The sequence below is a fragment of the Phyllobates terribilis genome, unplaced genomic scaffold, assembly GCF_046119375.1.
Source record: "Phyllobates terribilis strain yellow unplaced genomic scaffold, ASM4611937v1 Scaffold_92__1_contigs__length_6168646, whole genome shotgun sequence".
In the NCBI taxonomy this organism is placed as follows: Eukaryota; Metazoa; Chordata; class Amphibia; order Anura; family Dendrobatidae; genus Phyllobates; species Phyllobates terribilis.
The window spans coordinates 6,008,190-6,021,576 of NW_027362852.1; positions in this window are offsets into that span (position 1 = coordinate 6,008,190).

Sequence of the window (13,387 nt, forward strand, 5' to 3'; positions counted from 1 at the left end):
AGAGCGGTGTGTGAATAGTGTCCTGAGGAAATGCAGGAGCAGATAAAAATGGCTGTGAAAGGAGCAGCAACTGAGTCTGAAGCTATTGAGCGATTAGAGCGATTAAAGTGCCTGTTAAAACCGGAGCAGGTATTTGAGAAACGTCTACTGGACATGAAACTGGACATGGTGCAGGAACCACAGGAGCTGTGGGCACCATATGGAATGGCGGCAGTGGACCATTCTATGAACTCTCCGGGGATGCCATTGTTGTCTCAGAGTGCCCGGGGAGGTGGTAAGAGCTGTTGTGAACTGAGTCCTAAGACTATTGTTGATTTTTCTTGTAAAAATTCCCCTGCCGATGTGGTTGTTAAAAAGGGGGCGGAGCCTAAAAAGGGGCGGTTGTTCAAAACAGCGTGGAGGATAGAAAATCCAAAAAAATTACTGGTGGTGTGTTGGTACCTCCTAAAAATGACAATGTGACCGTTGATAACGGGGTAGCTCCAGTAGAAGGGGGTGACGTCAAAGTGGGAGGTGACCTGTTAGTCCACAACACCATGGGGAGTGACACAGACCCCGTAGCTGACGGTGACACTACGAAAGTAGAAGGAGAGGTCAGTCAGGAGGGGCTAGACGAGGCGAGAAAGTCCCCATCTCGTAGACGGCGCAAGGGCCACAAAAAGGTTGCTCCTGTAGACTTGGCTGAAAATGAAAATAAAGAGAATGTAGTACTGTGTGCCTTTGCTTCAAGTGTGGATCCTCCATTAGAGGTAGAAGAGGAGATGACGTTGCCAGTAGCAACCTCCGGTACGGTACCGAGTCAGAAGGATCTGACAGCCCTGAAAGAGGAGGCGGCCAGTCATGACCAAGAGCTGGAGCCTATCGGCCAGCAGGGTCAGAGTGACGTGCAGCAATTATGTGAAAACCTGGGGAACGTGTCCTCAGATCAGTTGATCCTGGAGTCTGAACAGCAGAAAATACACCAGCTTATGAGGAACTGGCAGCGAGAAGTGGAGCAAAGCCACGTGGAAATTAACCAGTGGAAAGAAATGTTCTACGGAATTAAGGAGGACCGCCGCAAAATCAAGGAGGAGGTTTTTCAATTAGAGATTGACAAAGCGGTGTGTGATGATGAGTTATGCGAGGTGAAAGATCGCTTCTCCCTGGTACAGTTAGAGCTGTCTGCCCTCAAAGACGCGCTGCAGCATGAAGTTGCTGGGCGTGAACAAAACCTAGAACGACTGCGCGAACAGTTCCACCAGGAACTGTGTGACTCCAAGAAGGAGTACGATGAAAAGTTCGGTAAGGAACTGCAACAACGTAGGAGAGATTATGAGGATCTTCTCAAGGTTAAAGTAAAACTAGAGGAGGATAAGGCGGGTGCAGAGCACGTGCGCCAAGTGGTTGAGACCACCTTGCAGGACACCCGTGATGAAAATGGTGATCTCCACAGGAAGACCCTAGGTCTGGAAGCTCAGGTGAAGGAGCTACAGATGTTCTGTGATACTCTCCAGAGGGCGGTGACGTGCCTTAAGGAAACAGTCAGCAAGATGGAAGCTGAGCGGAAAAAGGTGATGGAGTCTATTGGAGAAGCCACAGACCAGGGCCAGGAGTTGATCACTGGAGATGGGAGGTATAAAGCAGATACTTCCTCGAGTGATGTGAGCTCGGATGATTCGGTGGATGTAGGAGCCGAGATCAAGGAGCTCCACGAGTCGCTACAAACCCATTGGAAGCAAGAGGAGCTTCAGAGACGGGCCGCTGAGAGGCGAGTTGTGGAGCTAGAGGAAGAAGTTTCCGGGCTCAAAAGTCGCCTGACAAAGTATCACTCAGTGAACGAGGCCTTCTTGGAGAAGGAAAAGGGCGAACACGTTGCACTCACTCCCTTATACCAAGAGAGGGTGGACCTGAGGAGAGCTAAGAGAGTGTTAACCACAGATAAATATGAGATAGAAGTGGTCAAGACGAAAATTCGTGAATTTGTAGCTGTGAGTCAGCTCAGGGGAAGCGTAAAGGGGGAACAAGCTGAAAGTCAGTTGTCCCTGAACCCTGAGCTGGTTGATCGTATGGAAACCACTGGTGAGACCGAAACGTCTTGGTACAAGTGCCTCATAGATGTACCCGAGGATTTGAGGGAAGAATGCACCAGTGAGTCCGTGCATGAGGAGTTTAAGAAGGCCGTGGGAGCCTGTAAGGTGTACTTGACCTCAGAAGCTAAACAGCTGGTGGTCCTGTCCACGACTGAAGTCACAGTGAAGAGGGTGGCTATCCTAAGTGACATGCACTGGCGATGTATTCGCACGAAGCGATTTCTCCGGTTGAAGACGGAACAAGCCGTTAGACAACTGGAGTTGATGAGGAAAGCTCACAGTATGCGTGAAGAGGTCATCCGGGTGCCTCATGTTCTGGTGAGGAAGCTCGTTGGGAGAAATGGTCGAGCCATGCAGATGATGGTCAAAAAGTCTGGTGTGGGGAAAGTAAGCAGTCCACGTGATCGTCAGGACTGGATACCAGACGAAGACGGCATGATATCATTCTCCGCTGTAGGAACAGAAGAAAGCCTGGGATATATGCACATGCTGTTGGAGTACCGAGTGACCTACCTGCAAGAGGTAGAACAGTTGAATCTCGCTAGACTGCGAGTGGATAGACAGCATCATCTGAGTAGCAGAAGATGGCAGCCATCTAGAAATTATGAGACCAGACAGAGAAAGGGCCCCCTAAATAACAGAACAGCTATAGCTGGAGTTAGGGACCTTTCAAGATGTCCTGAGAGTAGTGGACGTGGGTTTAGAGGTAGTGAGACCTCCAGTAACTCAGGTTTGAGCAGCCCATACAAACGACCCAATAGAGGACGGGACATTACGGAGTTGAACCGGACCTTAGATACCAGGGCATGTGAGTCACACCGCTGTATGACTGACCGCTGGGAGCGGGGGAGACCTGACCATATGATGACTAGTGCTGCCTTACAATATATATCTGTAGCTTTGTCGCCATAAAAAGATGGGGGCTCGGACACATTTCTTGCACTTGGGCCCCAAGCAGTTAATGTCCCCCCCTACTTTTTTCAACCTATGTAACTATGTAGAATGCACATTAGGAAAACGCTTGAAATGCAATTTCCAATAATATTATTTTACAAGTAATTTCCTCTTTTTTTTTTCTTTGTAAAGTGCTAGTTATAAACCCTGACTCTGGATCTAGAAAGTGCAAAACACTCATGACAAACTTGCACATTTAATTTGTAATCTGTATTTCTTATGGTGCCTAAGGGAAGCCATAATGATAAGGCCCCTGCTTGGTAACAAGTGCAGTTATCTGCCTCTGTAACAAAAGCAAATTACCAATGATGAAAGGGTTAATACTTGTGCCCTGCATCAGTAATAGACACTGTAGTCACCATGACAACTGTTATGAGGTCATAAACAAGTGTCATAAAGAAGATTCCATAAAAGAATGCCGCGCTACCACGATCAGTGCCATTACTGATGCGCCTGAGGACCTTGAGCTTGACCATCCCACGTAATGTGCCGACCTTGGTGTAATTTGGAGGTTCTAGCAGGGAAAGGGGTTGTCTGCTTTAGACACCCCTAGGGCATGGGAAGGTAACAAAGGGGGGTCCCTAGACCAGGATCCCCTTCTGTTACCCTCTATATAGAGCAGCTCTCCTTTGGGAGTTCATGGACTGATCTATGACTTTAATGGGTGATAAATTTGGAGGGATTATTTATCCTATTAGGGATTAGGCATAACGAACTGTAAACAAATGTCCAATTTTTTGAGAGGCGGACCTGGATGTGTAAGGGAGAAATTATACATCCACCTGGCCAATCAGAGCAATCAAATTCGCTCCATGAATCAATGTGGTGACAGATATCGCAGCCAGATCTCTCCCACATCCGGTTTATCACATTTATAGTCTGTATTCATGTTGTTCTCTATAAATCTGGTAAAATGTACAAATTGTAAAATTCTGCAGTTACATCTGTTATATATTGGCACTAACTCTCTAAGCCCAAGGGATGGGCAGCCCTCCAGCCATGGTTCCTTAGAGGTTTCCTCCACAGGGGGTTTTCCTCTCCTGAGTGCTGGGGGGTGACTCTTCGTGAGTCGGGGGTTGTGCTATTTTTGGTGTCATGTAAATTTAAATAAAATTTTGACCATTTGACACCTAATTACAATGCTTTGTGTATTTATTTTGTGTGCTTCTGTCTGATTAACTTTGTTTGGGGGTCGGGGTCTATCACATACGGCTGGACGTCTGCCAGCTGCACAGAACCCAGTAAGCACATTTTTCCCCAGGGGTCGCCCCTGCTCTGATGATGATGGTAAAGAGGAGACAAACATTACAGCACAACTCCTGGACGCATGCTCTCATCATTGGATAAAAGAATTGTATTAGAGCAGTATAAGCAGATTACTCATCTATTCCTGTAATTTCCGTTGTCTTCAATGGATGGAGGAGGCTGCAAGCAAGATGGTCTATAGGAACAGAGGCTACACAGAATCTTCTTTATCCTGATAGGTGATGGTTCGGTGTCATGTAAATTTAAATAAAGTTGAGAACGTTTGACACCTAATTGCAATGCTTCATGTATTTATTTTGTATACTTCTGTCTGATTCATTTTGTTTGGGAGTCGGGCTCCATCACATATCACTGAGTGATACGTCTGACATCTGCCGGCCGCAGTTTAGCCCCAGGGGTTGCCCCTGCTCTGGGGAGTATGATGGAGCAGAGAAGATAAGCATTACAGCACAGCACCTGCAAGTGAGCGCTCATCCTCAGAATAAGGACTTATATTACAGTATTACAAGCAGCTTCCTCTCCTCATTCACACAGTGAGTATTTTGGGCAGTAATTTACATTAGTATTTGTAAGCTAAAAACCAGAGAGGAACAAACACAGAGAAAAATAATAACTGAATCACTCTCACCTCTTCTGTGTTCTGGATCCACTTCTGGCGTCTGTTAACAAATACTGATGCAAAATATCGCCATGTAAAAGGGCCCTAAATCCTTACTGACTGATTTGACAATTCTTTAGAAAAAAACAATATATGCCTGACCATGCATTTAATCCATCCTGCTGCTCATATCTTCTGGGCTCAGACCCACAATGCCGTGACTCTCGGCCAGTGTACATAAGGAGAAAGTGGGAAAAGTCTCCAATAAAAAATAATTCTCACTTTATTGGTGCAAAATATTAAAATATATAAAAGTCCATGATAGCGGAGATGCAATCTCGACGCGTTTCTGGCTTACGCCCTTAGTCAGTGATCCTGTTGTCATGACAATCCGCGCCTCCAGGTATCCCAGTGACGGTGGCCTGCTTAGACCGAGCTAGGAGCATGGTCTCAGAAGCTTCTATCAATGTAACACTGCCAGGTATAATTCATTGCAATGCTGGTGCATTGCAATGCTTTATAACAGCGATTATACTAATAAAAGCTAGTCCCATAGAGGGACTAAATGAAAAAGTAAAAAAAAGAATGTGAAAAAATATTTAAAAAAAAAAACTAATCAAAAAATAAACAGAAAAAAATGAAAATAATGTTATATCAATAAATGGGTATATTCATATGAAAACTAAAATAAACCAAAAAGGTCCACATATTTGTTATCATCACATCCACGGCCTATAAAACGGTCACACTAGTTAACGCCTTCAGTGAACACTGTAAAAAAAAAACTATTCTTTTTCATCTTACCGCCAAACAAAGAGTGGAACAAAACACGATCAAAAAGTCGAATGGAAATAAAAATGGTTTAGCTAAAAACTAGTGACGAGCGAGCACTAAAATGCTCGGGTGCTCGTTGCTCGAGTCGAGCAAATTGGAATACTCGGGTGCTCGGTCCAAGTAACGAGCCCAATGTAAGTCTATGGGAAACTCGAGCATTTTTCCGGCCCCTCTCCCCCCCCCCCCCCCGTCGGTCTGCAGAGGGCCTAAAAATTGCCCAAATCGATGGGAACAGTACTCAAACGACATGGGAACAGCATGGGGAAGACTCCTGGAAACATCTCTGACTCCCAGGTCAATGATGTCAACAATGTTGTCAGAGGTATTACGCTACTTTTACGGACTCACAATAAAACATACAAAAACGAAACCAAAATGGATTTTCCTGGGAAATATGTTAAGGAACATCCTTTCCAGCGTAATGACTTGTATATAAGGCAAAATAAATAACCAAAAATAAAAATGCTCCTTCACACCTTGGGCTATGTTCACACACAGCATTTTTGATGCATTTTTGCACTTTTGCATTGCTTTCAACCATGACAAATACATTCACCGGGAAATGGCATTTTAACATTTTACAACCTTATCTGGCTATGTGGTGTATGAAACATCATCAGACACATCCTGTTTCATTTATGAAGGAGGGATTGTGAAAGTCACAAACACTATTTTTACTGCCTTACTATTCTTAAAGGGCCAGCAGTCGGCTATGCTTTGTTGTTCCCATTATTAAAGCGTGGGTCTCCTATACTGTTATTGCATATGCAGTGACTGCAAGGGCAGCCAAAAATTTGGACCCAACCCAATACCCCTTTGAAGAGACATACAGGAGGGTCTCAGTAAAAAAAATGTTCCCATTATAAAGGAGTGGGTCTCCTATAGTGCTAATGCCCATGCTGTGACTGCAAGGGCTGCCAAAATTTGGGAAAAACCCCACCAACAATTTAAAGACACATAGAGCTGGGCCACAGTAATGACATGTTCCCATTAGAAAGGATAAGGATCTGCTATACAGTTATAGGGTATGCAGTGAGTCCAACAGCTGCTAAAATTTAGGAAAAACCGCACTAACAATTTAAAGACACATAGAGCTGGGCACAGTAACGACATGTTCCATAAGAAAGGAGAGGGTCTCCTATCCAGTTATAGGGTATGCAGTGAGTCCAACGGCTGCCAAAATTTAGGAAAAACCCTATTAACAATTTAAAGACATATGGAGCTGGGCTACAGTAATGAGTACGACATGTTCCCATTAAAAAGGAGTGGGTCCAATACTATTTGCCTATGCAGTGAATGCAACAGCTGCCAAAAATTACGAGGCACTCCAATGCCCCTTGCAAGAGATGCAGAGGTTGGAGGGCCTCCTGAAAACAATGTCCCCATGATAAAGAAGTGGGTCTCCCATACTGTTTGCCTATGCAGTGAATGCCGCACCTTCCAAAAATGTGGATGAACTCCAGTGTCCCTTTGTAAGAGACATAGAGGTTGGAGGGCCTCCTGAAAACAATGTTCCCATTATTAGGAAGTGGGTCTCCCATACTGTTTGCCTATGCAGTGAATGCAACGGCTGCCAAAAATTTGGAGGCACTCCAATGCCCCTTGCAAGAGACGTAGAGGTCGGAGGGCCTCCTGAAAACAATGTTCCCATAATTAGGAAGTAGGTCTCCCATACCGTTTGCCTATGCAGTGAATGCAACGTCTGCCAAAAATTTGGATATGGTAGACATGGTAGTGATATGGAGGAGAATGTGAAGGATGAGGAGAAGGAGGAGGACAAGAGCAAATAGACAAAATCAGGAAGCGTTTACCCATGTCTGGGTGTGAAGACAGAGGTGCATGGGAATACAGTTAGACCTCCCAAAAAAAAAGATACTGTATTTGAGTTTATGTTACGCTGCTATCATTCAGTGGTGTTGAGAAGTCTGGCCCAAACCAGCCTTTGATCATTTTTATAAGAGTCAGCCTGTCAGCATTTTCAGTTGACAGCGGCAGGGCAGGCCAGGACCTCCAAGCCAGTTCATGCCACGTGTCCAGCTTGGATACCCAATAATTATAAGGCACAGAGGAATCAAGGACTACATTGGCACAGTCGGCAAGGTACTCCCTCACCATCTTCCGAAACTTTTCCCTCTTTGGGAGAGTACCCCGCGCCTCAGGACCTGTGAGATGGGAGGGTCTGGGAAAACTGTCCCAGAACTTTGACAGTGTTCCCCTGCCTCTGCTGGATTGAATTTGTGTCTCTCTCGCTTGTACTCCTTGGTTGTCCAACGAACTGTGACCTCTGCCGCCAGCGTTTTCAGATGGGAATTTTTTTAATAATTCCGCAACAAGAGCCTTCTCGTACTGCACCATTTTATTAGGCCTGTCCTGCAAGGGAATAAGAGACAGAAAGTTCTCCTTGTAGCGTGGGTCTAGAAGTGTCACCAACCAGTAAGGACTGTCACTCAAAATTTGGACAACGCAAGGATCACGGGAAAGGCAGCGTAGCATAAACTCAGCCATGTGTGCCAGATTGCTAACAGGCAAGACTTCCGTGTCCTCACCAAGAGGACGACTGACCATGCTCTCCTCCTCATCCTCCTCCTCTGCCCTGTCCTCAGGCCATTCAAGCTGAACAGACGGTTTGACAGTTGTGCAGGTAGTACCATCTATAGCGCAGGAAACTAGCTCCTGTTCTTCCTCCTCCTCCTCCTCTTCCTCATTGTCACCCAATCCACGTTGGGATGAGATGAGGTTGGGCTGTATGGAATCACCCTGTATGGTTCCTTGCTCCATCTCATCGTGCTCTGCCTGCAATGCATCCTCTTTAATTGTGAGCAGAGAACGTTTCAGAAGACAGAGAATCGGGATGGTGACGCTAATTATGGCGTCATCGCCGCTCACCATCTTGGTGGAGTCCTCAAAGTTTTGGAGGATGGTACATATGTCTGACATCCATGTCCACTCCTGAGGTCTTATGTGTGGAGTCTGAACTGAATACCAACGGCCTTGTTGATGCTGGTAGTCAACAACTGCCCTCGTCTGTTCACAAATACTTCCCAACATCTGCAATGTAGAGTTCCAACATGTGGGGACATCACAGATCAGTAGGTAAGCTGGAAGCTGCAAACACTGCTGAAGTACGGCAAGGGCGGCGGAAGCTGTAGCTGACTTTCTAAAACTGGCACATGGGCGACGCATTTTAAAAAGCAGATCCGGCATATTTGGGTAAGTTTTGAGAAACCGCTGAACCACGAGATTAAGCACATAGGCCAAGCATGGTACGTGTGTGAGCTCGCCTCGCCTCAGAGCTGCCACCAGGTTCCGACCATTGTCACACACGACCATGCCTGGCTGTAGGGCCAGCGGTGTCAGCCACAGATCTGCCTGCTCTTTTAGAGCTGTCCAAAACTCTTCAGCGTTGTGCGGTTTGTCACCTAAGCATATCAGCTTCAGCACAGTCTGTTGCTGCTTGGCCGAGGCAGTACTGCAGTGCTTCCAGCTTCCGACTGATATGGTCATTTCGGAGATGGAGGCTGAAGAGGAGGAGGATGAGGTGGTGCAGGAGCTGTAGAATGTGGGGGCAACCCTGATTGACCCAGGGCCCGCAATCCTCGGCGTCGGGAAGATGTGTTCCATCCAAAGGGCCAACTGGGTCCCGGCTTCCACTATATTAACCCAGTGTACTCTCAGCGAGATGTACCATCCCTGCCCACAAGCACTTGTCCAAGTTTTCGTGGTTAGGGGAACTTTCCCAGTAACTGAGTTGCTGAGGGCACGGCTAATGTTGTGGGACACATGCTCATGTAATGCAGGGACGGCACACCAGGAGAAATAGCGGCGGCTGGGGACCGAGTACCAAGGGACGGCCGCCACCATCAGGTTGTGGAAAGCTTCCATCTCCATGAGCCTAAAAGGCAACATTTCTAAAGTAAGCATTCGTGAAATGTGTGAATTTAGCTGTATGGCCTATGGGGCGTACGCTGCGTATTTGTGCTTGTATTCCATGGACTGGGGTAGGGACAACTGAACGCTGCGCTGGGAAGGAAGTGGACATGCTTGCTGATGGTACTAGTTGAGAGTGTGTACCTACACGTGCAGGACGGGAGGCATCATCGCATGCGTCATGGACAGGGGATTGGCGTGCACGCACAACAGCGGAAGAAGCAGTGGTGTCACCCGCAGACACTGTTTCTGGACCCTGGGGTTCGGCCTTAGTCGTGTGCTTTGCTGTCATGTGCCTGATCATGCTGGTGGTGGTCAGGCTGCTAGTTTTGCTACCCCTGTTGATGCTAGCCTGGCAGGTGGTGCAAATGGTCTTTTTGGAGTTATCTGCAGAGTCTTTAAAAAACAACCAAACTCAGGAAGACCTAACAGTTGTACTGGCAACTTCCGTCATGCTGGCGTTACGAGGAGTTCTCTCCCGCCTTGTGTCTGCGGCCACCACACTGCTTCTTTCTGCCTGTTGCGGTGCTACTCCTCCCTCCCCCCTGTGTGCTGCTGTCCTCGCTCTGTATGTCCCCCTGCCAGATTGGGTCAGTTACTATATCATCAACCACCTCGTCTTCCACTTCCGCACCCTGGTCCTCCTCCTGACTTTCTGGCAATTGTGTTTCATCATCATCATCATCATCCACCTCTTGCGACAGTAATTGCACTTTCCCACCATTGCCTGTGTTTGAACGTGGCTGCTCCAATATTTGGGTATCACTACACCCGTTCTCCTCTTGACTCGCTTGAAGCTGGCCAAGTTATAGGCCCCAATCTGAAAATGGAAAAGTGAACAACTCTTCTGAGTGTCCAAGTGTGGGATCCATTCGGCATGGAGGAAGGAAGGAGGATCAGCATGAGGAATATGCGTTCCAGACTCACGGCTACTGAGACTTGACTGTGTGGAAGACTGGATGGTGGTGGTGGCAAAGTGACTGGAAGCATTATCTGCTATTCAACCAACAACCTTTTGACACTGCTCTGGGTTCAATAGTGGTGTACTGAGGTCCCTTAGAAATTGGGACAGGAAGGTGGAGCGACAAGATGTGGGTGTTTGTTGTGGCACAATTTCAGCTTCCCACGGCCACGTCCTCGGCCTGTGCATGCACCATCACTATCACGTCCACTTCCCCGTCCCTTGCCACGCACCTTGCCCATTTTAAATGGAGGACAATATTTTCCACGTTCACGAGAAATGGCTGATTTAGAAACGCAGTTATATGTGATACGTCTGATAAAGAACCACGGTTTTAAATAGCAGGCCTGTAATTTACTAATATTATTCTACACAGAGACCTAGTGTGAATAGCTTGACCAACACACTGCAATGAAATGAAAATGGAAGAAATGGCTGATTTTGGAACACTGTTATAGATGATATGTCTGACAGAAAACCACAGTTTTAAATAGTAGGCCTGTAATTTACTAATATTATTCTACACAGAGACCTAGTGTGAATAGCTTGACCGACATACTGCAATGAAATAAAAATGGAAGAAATGGCTGATTTTGGAACACTGTTATAGATGATATGTCTGACAGAAAACCACGGTTTTAAATAGCAGGCCTGTAATTTACTAATACTATTCTTCACAGACACCTACTGTGAATATCTTGACCGAAACACTGCAACAGAATGGAAAAGGAGGCCGATATTTTCCATGTTCAGTTCAAATTTCTGGATTTTTATCGCTGAAATATGGAACAGATCTGGCTGTATTCTGCAGTGCTTATAAGCAAATGGAGCAGAAAAATAGTGTACTCTGGATTGCTTTTTAAGCAAATAACCAGGATTAAGATAAAAAAAAAAATTGCCCTGGCCCCTGATATCTGGGGCAATGTCTACAAATATCTGTAATTATTACAGCAGCAGCAGACAGGACGTTCAATGGACCCTCTTGCGCTATATGCTCTGCAGTCTGCCACATACACTGCCTGCCTGCCTAACGCCTGCCTAGCACTGATTATATGCAGCTGGATTAGTCCTCAGAAGGACTGTTAGTTTAGATGGATATATAGAGTACAGACCAAAAGTTTGGACACACTTTCTCATTTAAAGATTTTTCTGTATTTTCAGGACTATGAAAATTGTACATTCACAGCGAAGGCATCAAAGCTATGAATTAACACATGTGGAATTATATACTTAACAAAAAAGTGTGAAACAACTGAAAATATGTCATATTCTAGGTTCTTCAAAGTAGCCATCTTTTGCTTTGATGACTGCTCCAGGTAACATCTATCAGCCATCACCATTCATACTTACCTCTTCCTGTTCTGACGCATATAAAATGGGACACATTTCCCATGTGCATACACCGGCACACTGACTGTTAGTTATGCCACATGGACGCACCCTGGTGATACTCCTGGATTCAAATAAGTAAGTTGCACAGCTATATACTCAGTTTGATACTCTCTGATACGCACTCTGAGGACTCCAGTTTCTTTTTACCTTTGGGGCATATTTATGACTTTTCATATATTTCACTATTTCTCCAAGTATTCTACCTCCTGCTTTGTTCTGAAATGAATACCTTTGGAATTCTTTGCCAGTTTCCCTTTTTTTGATTATATGGCATTGGATGATTTCTTACTGATTATTTTTATATTATAGGCACAATTTGCGCTTCAATATGACCGCCTATGCTTAAAATAAGTGACCCACTACTTGGCAACCTTGCATATGAGCTTTATGTATGTTTGGAAAAATATATATGTATGTAATATGTATGGCTCTATTATTTGTGTGACCATATTAAATGTAGTATTCATATTTTTCATTGCCACAGATAACCTTAATAAAGGCAATTAGCCGAAACAAAACGTTCCGGTGGTTATTATCTTGTTACAGTCACTCTTTGGAATTAAAAAAAAAATTCTTGAAATGATATACAGTTGTTTTTTCACTTATTAGTGCCGGAGGTTTAGTTAAGATATTAATGGACTATTTTCCTCCTGAGCACAAAATTTTTTTTTTAAACAGTGTGAACCCTTATTGCTCTTCTGATATCCTTTGACTTAAACCAGGGATGCCAAACTCAAACTCAGAGGGCAAAAATGAAAAACTTGGACAAAATCGCGGGTCAACTGGCATACAGTATAATGGGCCCCACATAGTCCTCCATACAGAATAATGGACCCCATATAGTCCTCCATACAGAATGGGCCCCACATAGTCCTCCATACAGAATAATGGACCCCATATAGTCCTTCATACAGAATAATGGGCACCACATATTCCTCCATACAGAATTTTTATGGCTTGCTTTCAAAAAACGCTTTATTTTTGCCACTCTTCCATAAAGACCAGATTTCTGGACTAGTAGTTGTCCTGTGGACAGATTCTCCCACCTGAGCTGTGGATTTGCAGCTCCTCCAGAGTGACCATGGGCCTCTTGGCTGCTTCTCTAATTAGTGCTCTCCATACAAGGACTGTCAGTTTAGGTGGACGGCCATGTCTTGGTAGGTTTGCAGTTGTACCATACTACTTACGTTTTTTTTTATTATCGATTGAACTGTGCTCCGTGAGTTGTTCAGAGCTTGGGCTATTTTTTTTTATAACCTAACCCTGCTTTACTCTTCTCCATAGCTTTATCTCTGACCTGCCCGGTGTATTCCTTAGTTTTCATGATGCTGTTTGATTCCTAATGTTCTCAAATAAACCTCTGAGATCTTCACAGAACAGCTGTAG